Consider the following 19,559-nt stretch of genomic DNA (forward strand, 5'->3'; position numbering starts at 1 on the left):
TAGAGAGACCCAAGGTGCTGCCCAACAAGAGCCACAGGGTCCTGGGTCCCTCCCACAGAGCAGCTAACTTGTAGGACCTGGGCTCCTTCTTTATTCTCCCTCACCTCCCCTCTTTTGTACATCCTTATTTTAAAATTATTTTTAGACTTGCAAAATAAAGCACGAGATTCCTGGACACCTGTCTGTCAGCTTCCCCTAATATTAACATCAGTTAAATTAATATATATTAATAACTTTTCAATATATATAACATGCATTTTATACATTTAATATATAAAACTTACATATTTAAAGTTTGGCCTAAAGGTTTCTCCACACATAATGAACTGTAACCAAACTGAATGTGTAAACAGGCTATAACCTATTATTATGCCAATTACAGAGTTTCAGCCCATCACATGTGGCCAGCCATTCAAACTGTGTTCAAATAAGGCAAACGCCAAGCTGTAACCTATCCAGCTGTTTGTCCCTCACTTCCATTTTCTGTCCATCACTTTCCTTTTCTGTCCACAAGTCTTCTTCCACATGCAGCAGCACCCAAGTATCTCTGAACCTAATCTAGTTTGGGAGGCTGCCCGATTCTCAAATTGTTCTTTGCTCAATTAAATTCTGTTTAGTTTGCCTAAGGTTTTACTTTTTTTTTTTTTTTTTTTTTTGAGACAGGGCCTCACTCTGTTGCCCAGGCTGGAGTGCAATGCTGTGAGCTCGGCCTCAGCTCACTGCAACCTGTACCTCACTGAGGTAGCGACTCTGCTACCTCAGCCTCCTGAGTAGCTGGGATTACAGGTGCCTGCCACCATGCCCGGCTAATCTTCATAGCAAGGTTTCACCATGTTGGCCAAGATGGTCTCGCACTCCAGAGCTCAAGTGATCCTCCTGCCTCAGCCTCCCAAGGTGCTGGAATTCTAAGCGTGAGCCACAGCGGCCGGCCTCTAAGGTTTTACTTTTAACATATCTACATAAGCACAGTACTGAATAATAATCTAAACCAGGAAATTAACATTGACACAATGCTGTTGAGTAATCTACATACCTTATTCAAATTTCAACAGTTGTCCCTCAAATGTCCTTTCTCTGGCCCAGGATCTAAACCAGAATGCACTTGGTTCTTGTGTCTCCTTTGTCTCTTCATTCTGGGGCAGCTCCTCAGTCTTGCTTTGTCTTTCATGACCTTGACAGTTTTGAAGAGTGCTGGCCAGTTCATTTGTAGAATGTCCCTAAATTTCAGTGTGGTGTTTCTTCAGGATTAGACTGAGGTTATGTATTTTGGGTGGGAACACCACAGAAGTGATCTTATGTCCTCAGTATACATATCAGAGGTACATAATTTCAAGATGCCTCTTTCCTGGTGATGTTAACTTTGATCACTTGAAAAACGTGGTATCTAACAAGTTTTTCCACTGTGAAATTACTCTTTACTCTTTTGTAATTAATAAATATCTTGCTACTTTGAGACTATGCAAATATTCTATTTCTCACATGCTTTTGTCCACTAATTTTTGCATCCATTTATACTTGCTAACAATAATTATTACTGTGGTATTTTCCAAATGGTGATATTCTATTTCCATCATTCTTTCTACATGTATTAATTAGAATTGTATTATAAGAAAGAGCTGGTACTGGCACAGTGTCTCTTGCCTGTAATCCCAGCACTTTGGGAGGCCAAGGCAGGTATGGCTTGAACCCCGGAGTTCGAGACTATCCTGGGCAACATGGTGAAACCTTGTCTCTGCAAAAACTACAAAAATTAGCCAGGTGTGGTAGCATGCAACTGTAGTTTTAGCTACTTGGGAGGCTGAGTTGAGAGGATTGCTTGAGCCTGGGGGGTGGAGGCTGCAGTGAGACAAGATTGTGCCATGCACTCCAGCGTGGGCAACAGAGTGCAAAAAAAAATTTTTTTAAAAGAGTTGGACTTTCTTCTTATGTATTTATATTAGTATGAACTCATGGGTATTTATTTTATTCTATTACTCCCATTATTTATCTTGCTGTTCAAATTGTCTCATCCTCTTTTAAAATATTTCAACCCATCTGTTTCCTGTTAAGCTGCTTTTCCTAATGAGATGTGACCCACGGCTAAGTCACTCCCTCAGTGTCACTCCCCAGCCATAGCACGTCAGACACTCCCTGGTATGCAGGGTAGGTGGTTGGGAGACCTCTGAGCCTTTGTGGAAGCAACCAGGTTTCCCATTTCCCTGAAACTCACTGAGGCATCTTCCCAACAAGGGCCAGTCTTTTTCCTGGAATAGGCAGGTTGCAGTCAGAAGAGTCAGTCCTGACTCCACAGGCAAAGAGTTCCAGGAAGGGCTGAGCCTGGCCAGGTAGCCCCAGAACCATGCCCCCCACCCTCGCTCTCCATCAGGCATCCTCCCTCCAGCACCACCAGTCTCATGCTCTGATTGTTCCTTCTTGAGTCTGCCAGCTCTTGACAGCCTGGTTTTTGATGGGAGAGCCCTGGGTTGGCCCTGCCTCATCCTCTGTCTCACTGTTTCTTTCTCTCTTATTTCTCTGTCTTCCTTGGGCAAAATTCACCCCATTCTAGCTTCACTCATGAGGGAGTTAGTCCAGTCCTTCTCTAGGGCCTTAAAACTCTGAATTCCTAGGCTACAAACTTGCCCTCCAATTTAGAAGCCTGGTTTAGAGCCCACATTGACTCACTTTGATTCGCTGTTACGCCAGAAACTCAGATCTTCCTAACATGCTCCATTGACGGCACAACAGGAAGGAAATGGTGCTCCTCTCACCTCTTCCTCTTCCTCTTTCTGTGCTGCCCCCAGTCTGGCCCCCTCTGGCCACTCAGACTGTGTTATCTCCTCTTTTGTACATCTGCCCAGGGCACCCTTCAGCTAAGGGGTTATGTATAATCCTTTCCCCAATTGCCAGTCCCTTGCCTTGGTACAAATGCATTTGTTTGAAATCAATATATGTATTCATTTATCAAAATATCTTCACTTACATATTTATTACATGTTAGAATTACAGAGTGGTTCTCCAGACATCTGTTCTGTGGGTTAGGCCAGGCTGAAGTTATCACATCCATTTTGCAGACAGGATTGTCAAGACTCAGAAACCCCGTCACTTGCCCAGAAACACAGTTGATAGCAGCCACATGGACTTTCTGACTCCTACTCCAGTGCTCTTTTGCTCATTGTCTTTGTGAATATTCTATGTAATTCTTTGCTCCTTTTTTCTCCCCAGCCCCTCCACCTCAGATCTGGTTAGTGATTCCAGGAGAGAACTATTTCTTGCTCATCTGAACATCCCCCACTGCATAGCCCAGCTAGCATTTGACACACAGTAGACACTCAGTAAATGTTCGTCGGGCGAATGCAGGCTTTGATATAGAAAGCCTTCCTAGAACTACTTGCTCTTACCTAACAGTGGTCTCAATGCTTCTTGTACAAAGACTCCACCACCTGAGGCTTCTCTGGGACTCAGTTTCCCTGTCTGTAAAGTGACTATAGGGCAAGTTTATCCAACCAACAGGCCGCATGCAGCCCAGGACAGCTTTGAATGCAGCCCAACACAAATTCTTAAACTTCCTGAAAACATTATTAGTTTGGGGTTTTTTTGGGTGTGTGTGTGTGATTTTTTTTTTTTTTTTTTTTTTAGCTCATCAGCTATCATAAGTGTTAGTGTATTTTATGTGTGACCCAAGACAATTCTTCTTCCAATGTGGCCCAGGGAAGCCAAAAGATTGGACACTCCTGTGTAGAGGGTTAGACTCAACGATGTCCATGCTCCCATCGGCAGTGATATGCTGTTGTTTCCTCTGGGACTTCGCCAATGAGGGCTGCAAGCACATGTCTGGAAATTCAGATGCCCAGCCAGCCCAAGGTCGGGGACAAAAATAGCAGCAGCTGGGTGCACCCTTAGGTTCTAGGCAAAGAAGATCACATACTGTAAGGCTTGGAAGCTGGTGTTTGCAGCTGACCCTGGAAGTGGGTAAGTGTCATGGACAGGCTGAGCTGCCAGTTTTCTGGAGTCAGTTTCATTTCTTGGACACTATTTTCTTTTAAATATTTTCAGGTTCTCTGGAAACTGAGAAAGCTGACAGCTAATCAACAGTTGAGAACTGGAGACCTTGCCTGACCACCCTTTCACTTTTTCACCCCATCTACCCATCCAGGAAGCCCTTCCCAAGTGCCTGTCCTGGGTTTCATTCCAGACAGGGCACTAGGGACAGAACAATAATGCTGATGCTTACATGGCACTTGGGCTGGACGGGACACTATTTCAAGTGCATTACATATATTAATTTGTCTAATCCTCCCACCAACCCCATGTTATAATGAGGAAAATCAGGCACAGAGAGATTAGGAAACTTTTCCAAATTGTAGCACTGGGATTTGGGCCAGACTACCCCCACTCTCAGCCTCCACCCAGTTAGTTTACAGGATTTTCCCTTCTGAATCAGATGTTTTCCCCTCTCACCAGATACATTTTGTAGTTTTACAATGTTGTTTTTCTCTTTTCTTTTTTCCTTTTTTTTTTTTTTTTGAGATGGAGTCTCACTCTGTCGCCCAGGCTGGAGTGCATGGTACTATCTCAGCTCACTGCAGCCTCCGCCTCCCAGGTGTAAGTGATTCTCATGCCTCAGCCTCCTGTGTAGCTGGGATGACAGGCATGCACCACCATGCCTGGCCAATTTATTTTTATGGTTAAGAGTGGGGCCAGCGGTTCCCTAGGGGTTAAGGCAGAATTACGTTTTTTAAAATGTCAGTCGGAGGCTGAGGTGGGTGGATCATCTGAGGTCAGGAGTTCAAGACCAGCTTGGCTAACATGGTGAAACCCCGTCTCTACCAAAAATACAAAATAATTAGCCAGGTATGGTCCCGTGCACCTGTAGTTCCAGCTGTTCAGGCAGCTGAGGCACAAGAATTGCCTGAGCCCAGGAGGCGGAGGTTGCAGTGAGCCAAGATCATGCCACTGCACCAACCTAGGTGGCAGAATGAGACTCTATCTCAATCAATCAATCAATGAAGTGTTAATTGGTGTTTCCCCACCATTCACTTTTCTTCCACTCAAACAGCAAGACTCAGGGAAGGTCTTTGAATTTTTTCTTGGTTTTTGAGTACAGGAATTTGAGGAAATTAAGGTTCTCTTTCTATTCTATACCAAACTAAAAAAGTATACCCCAGGCTGAGAAGGTAAGAGGCAGGAGGGAAGCAGGCCAGTCTAAACGTTAGAGGGACACTGTGCCCTGCCTTATGGCCAGAGTTCTGGTGTTTGTGGGACCCAGGGGCACAGGGACACGGCATATGGGGAGTCCAAGGTGAACAGGGCCACAGATAGCCCTATCCCATGCCCTAGCCTGAAGCAACCAAATGAAATCTTCAATGGGCTGCCGGGCCTGAAGGTGCTAGTGGACCACCCTGAGTGTGGACATATAGGCTGGTGTCCAGCAGGGAGGCAGGATGCTGATGTCTAAATGGAGGCCCATGTGGACAGGTGTCACCAAGAACGAGGTGGCACCATGCTCCCCTGCACCAGGGCAGGAACCAGTTTCCTGGAACTGATGTAATTCTGGGCTAGGAGTGAACCTCACAGTGACTGCAATTTAGTTTCCATATCCTGTAGAATGGGGGTCTCAAAATAGAAAATAGCCTGCTGTAGAAAAATACGATCATATTTTCTCATCTACATGAGTCTGTGGCCAGAGGTGCTCACTGAAGTCACCTTCAGAATCCTCTGGCAGAGCTCCTGTAGCAGGCACCATTGGTGGCCCTCATCTACCAGAGCTTCCACCTACTGGGCACACGCTGGCTGACTTCCAGCTGTGAGTACCCACACTGCTCTGTCTGTGGCCTTGCTCTGGCTAACAAAGCCTGTCATGCCCCCGCCCACCAGTGCAGCATGCCAGAAATTCCAAGACATATGTTCCCTGCTCCCCACCAAGAACCCTCAGTTGATGCCTGAGGTCAGTTGGTTCCTAAATACCCCGCCTCCCTTGCCCTTGGGTGGAATAACTCCAAAGTGTGTGCACCACACTGTCTCCCCAAGTTTCTCTCAGGGGATTAAGTCCAACCACCCACAGGGGAAGCTGGTTTGCTAACACACTCTTCACTGGCTGCCTTCCTTCCTCTGCCTCATCTCCCCACTCTCCTGCCCATGTTTCCAACTCCCAGATAAACTATTAGTGGGACCGTATGACATTGCCAATATTTGAGCTTTTTGACCTATAAAAATGGCAATTTTATATAGTTCAACCTAAAATTTACATTCAAATCTTTGTCTCAGAGTCCGCTCCAGGGCTACTTCCCCTCCAATGCTTATCTACCTGCTTTATCCAAAGGCTGTCCCCTCAAGTCACCCCACAGCCACCCCTAGAAAGATACAATGAAAAGAAACTGCTGAACAAAATCCCAGGAGCTGAACCCGTGGGATGGACAGAGGGCCGCTGGGCCTCCTCCTGTCCCATAGCACAGCGGGTTACCAGAGAGGTGGAGGTGGGACAGCAGGGAGGTAGGACAGCAGGGAGGCGGCTCCAGGAATGAGCATGTGCCCCACCCACGTCATGTATCAGAGTGGGAAGTGTGGCCACAAAATGAGGAAGTCGTGAAAGATAAGGAAATGCTGTAACTGGAAAAGTGATGGAATGTTTGGAAGCAGAAGCTCTGGGTGTGGGCTTGGAATCTGGAAAAGGGAACATGGGTTCATGGCCTGTTTGGCCTGATCCCAGTCCTCTCTCCTAAAGAACTGAAGTCCCTCTAAATGGAGAGTTCTGGGCATATAAATCGGCTCAGGAACATTTTGGCTAAATCAGAATCCCAGGCATAAACATAGTACTTTACTATCTCAGTTAGTCACCCAGTGAAATTTACCTGTTTCTGTGGCTCACAGAGTATGGAGACCACCCTGCTAGACATCAGGGGAGGGGGAGAATTTCCATCTAAGCAGATATTTTTGTCTGTATCCCACAATAGGAAATGCATTTTACCTGGCAGTCTATTGTACACATACACACACCTGAAAAAAAAAAGTTTCACAAAATAATATTACCCAACTATCAAGGCACTCATATTTTCTATTCCTTTCTGTTTCATAGTTTTTAAAAGCTGAACATGGGCCGGGCATGGTGGCTCACGTCTGTAATCCCAGCACATTAAGGCTGAGCGGGGCGGATCACTTGAGGTCAGGAGTTGGAAACCAGTTTGGCCAACATGGTGAAATCCCGTCTCTACTGAAAATACAAAAATTAGCCGGTCATGGTGGTGGGCATCTGTAGCCCCAGCTACTTGGGAGGCAGGAGAATCGCTTGAGCCCGGGAGGCAGAGGTTGCAGTGAGCTGTGATTGTGCCATTGCACTCCAGCCTGGGCAACAGAGAGAGAGAAACTCCATCTCAAAAAATAATAAATAATAAATAAATTAATTAATTTTAAAAAGCTGGACCTGGCTCATTAACTGACTTTTTTTTTTTCTTTTTTTTTTTTTTGAGACAGAGTCTCACTCTTGTCACCCAGGCTGGAGGGCAGTGGTATAGTTTCGGCTCACTGCAACCTCCACCTCCCAGGTTTGAGCAATTCTCATGCCTTAGCTTCCCAAGTAGCTGGGATTACAGGTGTGCACCACCACGCCTGGCTAATTTTTGTATTTTTAGTAGAGATGAGGTCTCACCATGTTGGCCAAGCTGGTTTCGAACTCCTGACCTCAAATGATCCACCCACCCTGACCTCCAAAAGTGCTGGGATTACAGGCGTGAGCCACCATGTAATTAACTGATTTCATAACCTGCTTTTGGGTGGTGACCTTCAATTTCAAATATTGCCCTTGAGTGTATTCAGAAATGACTTGGGTGTGGATGGAATTTCTGGGCTTTTCCCAAACACTGTGCATTTGCTGTCAGCCTCTGTCCCATTCAGGGGTTCAGGAATTGCTGGACTGAGCCAGAGGAACTTCGAAAAATTCATAAGGTGAAGACGGTTCCTATCTCCTAATCCAGTGATTCAAATGAGGCACTGCTGCCACCTTAATACGTTTTGCCACATCCCTCTACCACCTATACTATGTATTATTGTATGAATATATCTTCTCTAAATCAACTCACCACTCTTTAAAACTTAAATACTCACTCTAGTCCTGTTTTATGGAATATTATCAGTAAAATCACACATTTGATGTTATTTCCCAATAAAAAACATAAGGCAAAAAAATAAAAACACAACTAGAAAAGTAAAACATGCTTGTCCATTCCACCTTAACTCATCAAATCCATGGCTCTCCCTGCCCATTTCCTTTCACAAGAAAACCGTCCCATCTCTGCTCAGCTTGTGCTGTTTCTAATGCCTAGAAAGGCCTCAGCCTCTGTCTACCTCTCCAGTGACCATCAGCGCCATCACTGTGGCCGAGAGCACTTAAACTCATCCAATCTTTCTTTTTTTTTTTTTTTTTTTTTTTGAGACGGAGTCTCGCTCTGTTGCCCAGGCTGGAGTGCAGTGGCCGGATCTCAGCTCACTGCAAGTTCCACCTCCCGGGTTTACGCCATTCTCCTGCCTCAGCCTCCCAAGTATCTGGGACTACAGGCGCCCGCCACCTCGCCCGGCTAGTTTTTTTTTCGTATTTTTTAGTAGAGACGGGGTTTCACCATGTTAGCCAGGATGGTCTCGATCTCCTGACCTCGTGATCCGCCCGTCTCGGCCTCCCAAAGTGCTGGGATTACAGGCTTGAGCCACCGCGCCCGGCCAAACTCATCCAATCTTCACACCAACTCTGTGAAGTGTTGGGGTCATTTCCATTTTACAAATGAGGAACTGAGGCACAGAGAGGTCAGGGAGACTTACCCAAAATCCTAAAGCTAGGAAGTGATGGAGCCAGGTTTTGAATCCAGGCTGATGAGACAGCCTATGTGCCTAACTACTAGGTGTTCCTGGCCCCTTCTAAAGCTGCCCATCCCAGTCTCAACCCTAGTATTGCCCCGCAGAGGACAGCTTCCCAGACTACCCAGACCATAGGATTACTCTTCGTATGTTCCCAAAGCACTCACTTCTTGCCTGTTTAACTCATCTGGAGGTAAATCATAACCTTTAGAGACACTGCGTCTACTAGGCTGGGGGCTTCTTGAAGGCAAGGCTGCATCTTATTCCTGTGTGTATTTCTGGGTCCAACAGCCCATCTGACGCCTTTCGTATCTGCTGAACACTGTGATCTTGCCTTGTTGTTTAACAAACACTTAGCACTCTTTGCTAGTTGTCAGCTCACAGGCAGGTTTCCAGCAAAGCCCTGGGAATAGTCAGGGGCAAAGAGAGATGAGTCAGAGGCAACAATTAAAGGAGTCTTAATCTGAGGTCCATGGATCCCCAAAGGACCCATACCTGGTATGCAAGAGATCTGAGCTTACATGAGAACAAGATTACATCCTTATTTTCACTAACCTCTGATGGAAATTCAGTATTTCCTTTCATTGGAATGTCACCCATGACTTTGTCACCAGTAAAATCCCTGATAGTTTCATTTCACATTACCGTCAGAACAGACATCTAAAAATATTTATACTCATTACTTCCTGGAAATTCAGACCCACTGCTAGATCTTGTATTTAAGGCATTAATAAAGATACACACAAATAGCACACACTATACTACAATTTTTTTAAAACTTGGTAACTATTTCAATGGGATTGACATTCTTAGAAACTTCAGTAGAATTGACAATCAGATGTGTTTTATTTTATGCATTTTAAAACATGATTCTGCCGGGCGCGGTGGCTCACGCCTGTAATCCCAGCACTTTGGGAGGCCGAGGCGGGCGGATCACAAGGTCAGGAGATCGAGACCATGGTGAAACCCCGTCTCTACTAAAAAATAGAAAAAAATTAGCCGGGCTCAGTGGCAGGCGCCTGTAGTCCCAGCTACTCGGGAGGCTGAGGTAGGAGAATGGCGGGAACCCGGGAGGCGGAGCTTGCAGTGAGCCGAGATTGCGCCACCGCACTCCAGCCTGGGCGACAGAGCGAGACTCCGTCTCAAAAAAAAAAAAAAAAAAAAAAAAAAAAAAAAAAAAAAACATGATTCTGAGAGGGGCCCCATAGGCTTCACCAGACTGCTGGGGACAGTAGGGCATGGCACAAAAAAGGTTAAGACACTAGGCCGGCCGCCTTGGCTCACGCCTGTAATCTCAGCACTTTGGGAGGCCAAGGTGGGCGGGAACTCCTGAGGTCAGGAGTTCGAGACCAGTCTGGCCAACATGATGAAATCCCATCTCTACTAAAAATACAAAAAAATTAGCCAGACGTGGTGGCATGCGCCTGTAATCCCAGCTACTCAGGAGGCTAAGGCAGGGGAATTGCTTGAACCAGAGAGGTGGAGGTTGCAGTGAGCCAAGACTGTGCCATTGCACTCCAGCCTGGGTGACAGAGCGAGACTCTGTCTCAACAAAAACAAACAAAAAAAATGTTAAGACACTCCACATAGAGTATTATAATTTAGAAATGGGTTTTGGACCCAGACGGACTAGAATTCAAACCTTAGTTTTGCCACTTACGAGTTACCCAGGCCTCAGTTCCCTCACCTGAAACATGGGCATTACTACCTACGTTATGAGATTAGCATTTAGCACCTGAGTAAAGCTGATTTCCTAACCCAGCTGGACTTCCTGATGAGGCAAACAATGCCTGGGGATAGTGGAGCCCTCAGCTGGGATAGGGTCCACCTTTCTCTCCGCTTCCTATCCCTCCCACCAGAGAAGTCATTTGTCTCCCTCAGCCTGGCTGAACCCAGCTTTCTGTAGCAGGACAGAACGGCTGACCTCAGACTCTTCTTGGATACTCTGTTTCATTTCTGAGCCCAGGATCTGCACCCACACCCAAAATCAGCTGCGACTATCAGTGGTTCCCAAGAGAGACCAGTCATGTTGCTATTTTATTTTAAGCCTTTACACGCACTTCTACATTTGTCCACTGGATGGGGCTGGTTCACGTTCTAAATACCGCAGCCCAACAGGGCAGAGTCAGAACTTCACTCAGAGAGCTGGAGCGTCGGATCATTCTCCCCTGCCTCTCCCGCCTCTCCTGTCTCACTCAGATTTAATTTTATCTTTTCAGATAGAGCCTGATATACCAAAAAGGCCTCACTTTCTGCGCCTTTCCAGTAACCTACCACCCTAAGAATAGTAGTAACTCTCCTGACTTCTAACATTGCAAGTTAGCTTCTAAAAATGGTAACCTGTCATATAGAATATATTCTTTTGTGTTGGTTTCTTTTGTTCAACATTATGTTTGCAAAATGACATGCAGTTGTAGTTCATTCATTCTCATTGCTTCAAAGATTCCATTGGGCAAATATGCAAAAAATGTATTTGTATCCTCATCTATTGCCTTGGCATTTGAGTAGTTAGTTTCCAATTTGGGGTTTGCTTTGTTGCTGCACTGTTGATGGGAGTTATCAGCCCTTCAAACCACCCAAGATTGATTCAGAGCTCCAGACTGATGATGCCACACACTCATCAGGAGGATTCGAAAAGATTTACTACTCAAGTAATGAGGCTTTCTGGGGACAGCAGGACCCACACTCAAGCAAAAGAAGGGGCACGTGTGTTGCGGGAAGTCAGGGACCCCGAACGATGGGACCAGATGAAGCCGCGGCAGAAGAACATAAATTGTGAAGATTTCATGGACATTTATTACTTCCCCAAATTAATACTTTTATAATTTCTTACACCTGTCTTTACAGCAATCTCTGAACATAAATTGTTAAGATTTCATGGACACTTATGACTTCCCCAATCAATACCCTTGTGATTTCCTATGCCTGTCTTTACTTTAATCTCTTAATCCTGTCGTCTTGTAAGCTGAGGAAGATATATGTCGCCTCAGGACCCTGTGATGATTGCGTTGACTGCACAAATTGTTTGTAGAGCATGTGTGTTTGAACAATATGAAATCCGGGCACCTTGAAAAAAGAACAGGGTAGCAGCAATGTTCAGGGAACAAGGGAGATAAGACTTTGGACTCTGACTGGCTTGTCACCCTGTATCCTCAAAAATGGTCTTGAGCCCCACAGAGTCATGACAATGGTCAACAGAACGCCCCAGGGCCCTTTCCATCTGGGTTGTTTCTCTGGATTTCTTTTAATAGGCCCTGTATACCGCTGGAATAGAGGTGCTGTATGGAGTCTAGGGTGGTCTGGGCTGCAAAGGAACACAGAACCTAAGTGAGGACTTGATAATAAGAAAGCAACAGACAAGTAAGAAACCTCTTGAGGTTGGAATGCCAGCTAGATAACTATGTTGATATGGCCTGAATCCCAGGATCTGGTGGATCGTGGAATTGCAGCTCTAGGGTTCATCTTGATCCTTGGAAGAGACTCAGGGCACTTAAAGCCTTATTACAAAATTTTATTTAGTTTTGCTAGTGCTATAGTTTTGCTTCTATCTCATCACAACTTTGGAGGTGGTAGAGTGGTGTGGTTTATAATTTATATATATGTTTGGAAAATTGCCCCATAAAACGTGAACATTAGTCTCAGTTTAGACGTGAGACTTTTTCTGGGGAGGAATGCATTCCTGGAGCAGTTCTTCTGACTGTAGTAATACCTGCCTTTCTTGGGGGTTGCCTCAGGCTACCCAGAAAATAAGCATAACACAACTCAGACCTGGCAGATGGCTTCTAATGCACCAATCATCTCTTCTAGGGTGCTTCTATCAAGCTCCTTCACCCAACTGTGCACTGCAGTAAGATGCCCAAGCTCAGGTGGGCAGAGGGAGGAAGGAGGGACCTGGGAACCATGAGTCACCTATTTTAGTGGAGGTTGAATACGCAGAATCGGGAAGCACAGAAATACGCATCCATATCATAATGAAATTGCAGGACAACAAAGGCAAAGAGAAGATCTTTAATGCAGCCAAGGAAAAAGCACAGATTACAGAGAGCAGATGCTGAGACTGAGAGTAGACTTTGTAGTGGCCACAGTGGGAGCGGGAAGTCATGTGATACAGTGAGTGTAACTTGGAACTCTTCACCGTCAGCTTAGAATCAGGCATTGAAATTGCTGGTTATCCAAGAATCTGCTCATGGTAAAGGCATTTCCAGATGGGAAACAGAATTTATCACAACAGGAAACTCAGGAGAGTGAGACTCAAGGAACTCACTGAAGAACGCACTTCCAGCAGAAGGAGAGTGGTCCTGGAGAAAGGGTGTGAGTCTGAGATAGGCAGATGAACAGAGCAGTCAGTGAAAGTGTGAGCAATGGAAAGCAACGTGGACTAAGCTCTGTTAACTGGGTGACCCTGGTTATCTGGGTTGCGGGGAGAAAAATTAGAGACCTTACCAACACCACACAGCAAATAAGCTCTGAGTGTTTTAAAACCTAGAAGATGCCATTGGAAAGCATCTTCATGAGCCCTGGAGATGAAAGGGCTTCTTTAACAAGGTTCTAAACGCCCAAACAGTGAAGGAAAATATTAAGAAATTCAGGCCAAGTATGGTGGCTCACGCCTGTAATCCCAGCACTTTGGGAGACCAAGTTGGGTGGATCACTTGAGCCTAGGAGTTGAAGACCAACAAGGCAAAACCCCATCTCTACCGAAAAAGTACAAAAATTAGCCAGGGGTGGTGGTGCGTGCCTGCAGTTCAGCTACTCAGGAAGCTGCAGTGGGAGGATCACTTCAACCCAGGAGGCAGAGGCTGCAGTGAGCCGAGATTGGGCCACTGGCACTCCAGCCTGGGTAACAGAGTGAGACCCTGTCTCAAAAAATAATAAAAATAAAAATTTGCCCAGGCGCAGTGACTCACGCCTGTAATCCCAGCACTTTGGGAGGCCGAGGCAGGCGGATCACGAGGTCAAGAGATCGAGACCATCCTGGCCAACATGGTGAAACCCAGTCTCTACTACAAATACAAAAAATTAGCTGGGCGTGGTGGTGCGCACCTGTAGTCCCAGCTACTTGGGAGGTGGAGGCAGAAGAATCACTTGAACCCGAGAGGCAGAGGTTGCAGTGAGCTGAGATCACGCCATTGTATTCCAGCTTGGCGACAGGGCGAGACTCCGTCTCAAAATAAGTAAATAATTAATTAATTAAAAAATTAAAATTAAAAAAAATTAGCCAGACATGGTGGCTTGAGTCTGTAGTCCTACATATTTGTGGGGCTGAGGTGGGTGGATCCCTTGAGCCCAGGATGTCAAGGCTGCAGTAAGGCATGATCGTGTGACTGCACTGTAGCCTGAGCAACAGAGTGAGACCCTGTCTTCCCTACCAAAAAAAAGAAAACACACATTTATCCATTAGGTTTTCGTCTTATATGGACACCCAAAACAACTGCACAGTAACATCAAAGATTATTGATCACAGATCACCATAGCTGGTATAATAATGATAATGTGGCCGGGCGCAGTGGCTCACGCCTGTAATCCCAGCACTTTGGGAGGCTGAGGTGGGTGGATCACCTGAAGTTGGGAGTTCAAGACCAGCCTGACCAACATGGCAAAGCCCCATCTCTAGTAAAAATACAAAATTAGCCAGGTGTGGAGGCACATGCTTGTAATCCCAGCTACTCAGGAGGCTGAGGCAGGAGAATTGCTTGAACCCGGAAGGCAGAGTTTGTGGTGAGCCGAGATCGCACCATTGCACTCCAGCCTGGGCAACAAGAGTAAAACTCTGTCTCAAAAAAATAAAAATAAAAATAATGAAAATGTTTGAAATATTGAATGAATTACCAAAATGTGACACAGAGACACAAAGTGAACACATCCTATTGGAAAAATGGCTTAAGACTTGCTCAACACATGGTTGAAAATCTGGATTTCTAAAAAAATACCCATAATCACTAATATGTTTATCTGTATCCAATAAAAGAAAATGGTTTTAAAATACAATATTAATATGATCAATACAGCCACAGAAGTCTGGTTTTGTAATGCAGTTTGTTTTTTTAAATGATCTCTCAAATTGTCATTCCCATTAAGTAGTATGTATGGTCAAATCCTATTCTAGAGCTGGGCAGTACAGTAGTCACTAGTCATATTTGGCCATTAAACACCTGAAATGTGACTAACCTGAACTGAGAAGTACAAGCATAAAACACACGTCAGATTTCAAAGACAGTACAAATAACAGAATGTAAAATGTCTCATTAATAATTAATAATTGTACAGTGTACACTGCTCGGGTGATGGGTGCACCAGAATCTCAGAAATCACCACTAAAGAACTTATGCATGTAATCAAACACTATCTGTTTCCCCAAAACCTATTGAAACAAAAAATACTTTAAAAAATAAAAATAAAAAATAATTAAAATATCTCAGTTATGTTGATTATATCTTGAGATAATTTTTTATATTTTGGGTTAAATAAACATATGATTAAAATTAATTTCACTTGTTTCTCTTTAGGGCTCTAACGTTGACTATTAGAAAATTTAAGCCTGGGCAACTTAGTGAGCCCTCGTCTCTACAAAAGAATTTAAAAATTAGGCCAAGCTCAGTGGTTCATGCCTGTAATCCCAGCATTTTGGGAGGCCAAGGCGGGCAGATCGCTTGAGCCCAGGAGTTCAAGACTAGCCTGGGCAATATGGAGAAACCTCATCTCTACAAAAAACACGAAAATTAGTTGGGTGTGATGGCACGTGCCTGTAGTCCCAGCTACTCGGGAGGCTGAGGTGGGAGGATCACTTAAGCCCAGGAGGCAGAGGTTGTAGTGAGCTGAGATTGTGTCACTGTACTCCAGCATGGGCAACAGAGTCAGACCCTGTCTCAAAAAATAAAAATAGAAAAATTAGCCAGGCGTGGTCACATGCGCCTGTAGTCCCAGCTACTTGGGAGGCTAAGGTGGGAGAATCGCTTGAGCCTAGGAAGTTGAGGCTGCAGTGAGCCATGATCATGGCACTACACTCCAGCCCGGTCGGCAGTGAGACTCTCTCAAAAAAAAAAATTAAAATGACGTGTACAGATCACATGGTAGCTCACTTGTTTTTATTGGACAGCACTGGTCTAGAGTCATTCGTAGCTGTGCATTCTGTATGTGGTGATGGAGTGCTCTAATCTGACAGATGGACCGGTGTAGCTTTTTCCATTTTCTTAATTTGATGGCACTACATTTTCTGTTTCTTTCTTTTTTTTTTTCTTTTTTGAGACAGAGTCTTGCTCTGTCGCCCAGTCGCCCAGGCTGGAGTGCAATGGCACAATCTCAGCTCACTGCAACCTCTGCCTCCCTGGTTCAAGCGATTCTTATGCCTCAGCCTCCTGAGTAGCTAGGATTACAGGTGCCCACCACCACACCCAGATAATTTTTGTATTTTTATTAGAGACAGGGCCTCACTGTGTTGGCCTGGCTGGTCTCAAACTCCTGGCTTCAAGTGATCTGTCCACCTCAGCCTCCCAAAGTGCTGGGATTACAGACATGAGCCACTGCGCCCAGCCTGATGGCAATGAATTTCTAACAGTGAAGGGTCCTGACATCTTAAGAGATGGAGGCTCTCTGGTATTAGGCTGTTCTTGGTGCAGATGCTAGTAGAGGAAAGGGGAGGGTCATCTCTATCTTTCCAGAAATCTCAGTCTCCAAAGTTTTGTACATGTTTCATTTCACTACCATTAAATCATATAATGATTTAATACCAATTATAAGTACAAAATTCATAGACATAATTTCTGGCTGAATATACTGGTTCTGCCTCTTTTAATTTCTAGTAACATTAAGACCCATGTATTTCCCTATGCTCAATTGATTTTGAAACTATCAAACCTTTCACCTAATAGGGATGGTTTTGTTACTAGTAATTGCATTTTTGGCATCGTGGTCCATGAAAGGAGAGTCAAGAGATAGTAACCACAGTAATTTGAACAGGGAAAGTTTAATGTAAAGATGTATTGACTATTTGAAGAGAAGTAACTACTACAAGGGAATCGAACAGAACTCTAAAGAACACCCTAGGCAGAGGGAGACTACTCTCAAAAGTACTAATTTGGAAGAGAAGGGAGCCCCGCCCCAAAGCTAGGATGCAGACCTCCTTTGAGAGGGTGTGATTGCAGCTACTGGATGGCAGAGATGTTCACTGGATTGCCCTAGCTGGAGCTCATCCACAGTCAGCAGCCGGGGCTAGCAGGCAGGAAACTATGGGTTTCCTGGCAAGCAGCATCCTGGGCAACTGAAGCTGGAGAGCAAGAAACCACTGCCATTGGCCAAAGAAATTAGCCCTCCAGCGCCCCCTGCTGATAAAGTTTAGCATCATGCCAGCTGGCAAAGAAGAAATGTTTTAACGTCACAAAGCAATGAAGGTTGGATTTGAAACAGGTAGGCATTAAGTGACAAAAGGTACACCTGCTTTAAAGATGGGGGTCTGCTGTTTTGTTCTTTGGGGATATTTTTAACAGGTCCATAGGAGACTTTTCACTGAAAAGAATTTTCCCAACATCACTAAGGAGGTTTTGCAACTTCTCCTAGGAGAGAGTAGCAGTCTAGGATCTCGCCTTTTACTTTTTGTTTTTCAACCCATGTCGCACGCAGATAGCCTTTTACTCTTTAAGTCTTGTCTTCTCACAGATCTCTGGCTCCATCTGGCCATGATGAGAGTTTATGTTTTTCTTTCTCTTTTCTTTCTTTCTTTTTTTTTTTTTTTTGCCTTAAGAGTTTAATTTCAGGAAATTATAGTCCCAGGATCAGTCTCAGAAAACCACAGGTTTGAGTCATTTCTGGTACACCGATCCCAGATTATACAGGAAAAGACCAAAATATTTAAAATTAACTGACTTGGGGGAGGTTGGAGTTCCCTTCCTCATGCAGACAGGAGCAACCAAAGAACGTCTATCTAGCCTCAGGAGATATAGAATGCACCTGATTTTGAGGGGTCCAGGAAGAAAGGGATAAAGAGAGGCCACACAGTCCAACCAGAAGCCCAGCAGATTCAGTTTTTGATGCTTGCCTGAAGCAACAAAGCCTTTCTGAAAAGAAAAAAACAAACAAACAAACAAAAGGCAGAACTTACACCTCATCACCAGGAGACAAAGGCAGGGAGGGGGACTTGAAAGAAAGATATTACAGGATTTCAGCAGCTGGCAGCTTCTTGTGTCCTGCACTACACCTCTTCTCCTCTCAGAGTCACTATTGCTCCATATCTTCACTATGCTAAATCTAGGGGAGGGGATGGACAAAATTTTAAAACAAGATTTTGCCACCTGTAGCGGTTGCATTGCAGAATGAAGGAAGAGGAAAGAAGTGTTTATCAATCAAAGGCTGGGCATGGTGGCTCATGCCTGTAATCCCAGCACTCTGGGAGGCTAAGGCAGGGAGATCACTTGAGGCCAGGAGTTCAAGGCCAAGCTGACCAACAGGGTGAAACCCCCGTCTCTAAAAAAAATAAATTAATTAAACTAAATTAATAAGAAATGCTTATCCATCAAAGGCTAAAGACTAGCACCCTCCAATTCCTTAGACATACTTCCTTTGATACAGGAAAGCTATATAAGACCCCCTCTATGATTGCCACATGGTCACTAGAGGAAGAGAGGCGTTGGGACAGTTAGGAAGGAAAGATGAAATCTCATAACATTCAGGAAGAGAAATTATGAACCCTGTTATAAGAGGTATTTGAAAGAGGGTATTGAAGACAAAAATTTGAAAACAAGTCCCAATATTTGTTTAGTAAATATTAGACATCTATGAAAGAATCACAATGCTTGTTACTTCAGAGTTTACGTTTTAGAATATGAGACTTGAAACTGGATTATGGAGACTGATTTTCTTTTGAGAACAGGGTCATGGAGGATGACCTGCTGCCCCTAAACTCTTCTTGCCTCTACGCATGTACCCCGGTGCCCTTTGCAGTCCAGGTACAGCCCCTTCAAGTCTTCCCATGTCCTGTTTTGTGTCTCATTTGCCTCTCAACTGGTGTGAAGACTAAAAGAGTTAAGTCACATGGCAGAGGACAGAGTGCAGATGTAAGGGTTTGATGGTCAAGAGGTCCCTCTCCTAGTCCCAGCTGTGAAATCTATGTGCCACAGGAAGAAGGGCAAGCCCCAATCCCCTCTAGGCCACAGGGTCCCTATCTATAAAATTAGAGAGGGTACAACTCCAGGGCCCTATCGGAAAAGTGATAGGATGAGTGACCCGAGGAAGCTAGAATATGGGGGCAAGGTGACAAGAATGAGCAGCAGAGCCAAGAGCTCATGGCCTGATCTCCTGGTAGGAACATTAGGGAAAGTGACTCACCCTGGGCCAACCAGAATTGCCCCTTATTCCTGGCCTACCACTCCCATTTTCTCCCCTCACCTCTTTGGGAAGAGAATTTCTGATGAGTCAGAGATGGTTTACCTTTGTCACTAGCTCAATAAGGGCTATTGCCTGGAACAGAGTAATGTGGATAATTTATTTGCACCTAGTGAGCTAATATTGTTTGGAAGTTGACACATCTGTGTGGACCCATGAACAGCAATTTTCCTGTGCCATGCCTCTACCAAAGTCCAGGTTTTCCACCTTCTGGTATTTTTGCATTGATAAAATGTATGCCTTACACATTCCAACCTCTGTGGCCTTTTACTCACCCTCATTTTCTTCTCCCCTTCTCTCCATCCAAAGATCGCCCATTCTTCCACCCTGTTCAAGTCCACTGTATTCCAGGACACCTGCTCTGT

This window comes from Chlorocebus sabaeus, chromosome 22, assembly GCF_047675955.1.
Source record: "Chlorocebus sabaeus isolate Y175 chromosome 22, mChlSab1.0.hap1, whole genome shotgun sequence".
Lineage (NCBI taxonomy): Eukaryota > Metazoa > Chordata > Mammalia > Primates > Cercopithecidae > Chlorocebus > Chlorocebus sabaeus.